The sequence below is a fragment of the Pinus tabuliformis genome, chromosome 3_1 (assembly GCF_031772625.1).
Source record: "Pinus tabuliformis cultivar Carrire ecotype Pingquan chromosome 3_1, CPIR1, whole genome shotgun sequence".
NCBI lineage: Eukaryota > Viridiplantae > Streptophyta > Pinopsida > Pinales > Pinaceae > Pinus > Pinus tabuliformis.
In genome coordinates this window covers 973,176,771-973,178,807 of record NC_142301.1, presented here as the reverse complement: position 1 = coordinate 973,178,807, position 2,037 = coordinate 973,176,771, and the positions used below count along the sequence as shown (strand labels likewise).

At 38.2% G+C, this 2,037-nt stretch overlaps 1 pseudogene; it reads left to right on the top strand.

Annotated features, from left to right (window-relative positions):
- Positions 1 to 767: 767 nt before the first annotated feature.
- LOC149191079 (uncharacterized) lies at positions 768 to 1,717 on the top strand (annotated as a pseudogene).
- The last annotated feature ends 320 nt before the right edge of the window (positions 1,718 to 2,037 follow it).

The window sequence follows — 2,037 nt, the reverse complement described above, 5'->3', positions numbered from 1 at the left end:
TGTATAGAGAGACAAAGAAGCATGAAAAGTCTAAGTGATTGATTAAAAGTGTAAAGTGTTTTTTTGGGTCATAAAGTAGGAGAAGGCTCTGCAGCTGAGTGCGCAGAGGCCTAGTAGTCTGCAGATGAGTGTGTGGACCCCTGCAGCTGAGTGCGCAGGGCAGGTCGAGTTTGTAACCATTGGAAGAATCAATAAAGAGAAGTTTTACTATATTTCTCTGTATCTTTTCCTGTTTTAATGTATGATTGGATATAATTTGCAAGTATACTTTTTATTTTCTGTGCGAACTCAGATGAATTTTTTTTGTAAATAAATATAACGTAAGACATCCAAGTACGCGAAGGTAATTAACTAGTATATGAAGATAAGTAAGATCTCAGGTAATAGCGCAAAGCATCGCTCTAATAGTGCGGAAGCTCCACAGCCCCTGGTTAGGGCTGCAGGAAGGCAGTATATCAGGGCATGAGGAACAGGGAAGTGCGTGAAGTGACTTGTGCGCAGGGACGAATAGTTGGACCAGTTGAACCCCTCAGATATCACAAGGGTGCGGAAACCTGGTTCCAACACCCTCCCATACTACTTCGGGTGAGACCCCAGTCCGCGCTCTGCGGACTGTTGCCGAAAGGGCCAGTAGTATAGGGATTTGTTTGGCTAATTAACTCCAAACTTGGGTTAGACGCCAACAAGCCAACAACAGATAAAGTTATTTTAGTTGACATGTTTTTGTTTTCTCCTGATAATCCCCCTCTGCTAGTGCTACCATCTCAATGGGCTTCGGTATCTTTCTATTGTCATCATCTTCATTTGCACAAAATATCATTCCAATTGGAGAACTTCCTCTACACCAATAAATGTTAGAAAATCTCTTCCAGAATCACTTTTTACAGATGTTGGTCACTCTGGTACACCATCTGATACCAATCCAACACCAAATTCAACTCCCTGGGTTCAGCTAGGTGATATTCAAGGTTTGAAAGGGAATCTTCTGAAGCTTGTAAATACATTTGAAGGAAGTTTTCTACTCGGCCGTGTTCTATCTGAATATCATAAAGTATTTGGAAGACTTTTATATCTTGCTGAATATGGTTCTTGTAAATTGGTTAATTTAATAAAGAAGATGTTAGATACTTTCTGCATAGAGGGGAAAGGGCACAGAAAATTCTTGTGTTTAAGAGAATCTGCAACTGCCTCAGGTGCAATTAATCCTTGCAATACAAGTTCTTCAGATGTGGTTAGCAGAGAGTCTCAGGCTATGAAGACAGAGATGAGAAAAAAAGTACAAGAAACGTATTCAGATTCAGATGCATGTAATAATTTGTTGCTTGAAGATGCTGAGGAGTACTATGTGGAGGAAAATGTTGTTTCCTACACAGATGAAGGATCAGTTGATGAAAGTGCATGTGATGCATTAGAAGGAGATAGACATGAATATGACTTACTCCAGATAGATATGAATGCTGAGAAATATGTTGCAGAGGCTAGGCTAGAGGTATTCAAACGAGAGCTAGAAGAGCTTTTAGTGAGCCATGCTTGCAAAATTTTATTGTCTAGCTTTTTGACTTTATATCAACAATGATATGAAAAAGAACTTGATTGCAACATATTTGGCGTTCAAGAGCTTCAAGCTCTAATTGAGAAAGTCAAAGATGTTGCAGTAATAGAGGAAGAACATGATGGTTTTGAACAAAAATTCCTTATTGCAAACTGTAGACGTTGAAGTAATAAGTAATGACATTGCATTTGTAGCCAGTTTAGTTGGTAATGGAAAATTTTCATTGGTGCATCACTGCATTGTATGAATGTTAAGACAGTTCCATGTTGATAGAAAAGCTTTCTTTAATGATAAAGAAAGCTCATATGTTGAAGCTTTTGCTTCTCAACATTGTATCATCAAATACACTTTATTAATTTGTTTGTTTGATGACCGAGTCAATCAATGGCGTAAGGACCTACTGGGGACAGTTGGTTGGCTAAAATTATTTTTGAGATTATTGCATATTATTCTGTTATCTGACCCCTTTATTTTCCTAACTTTCA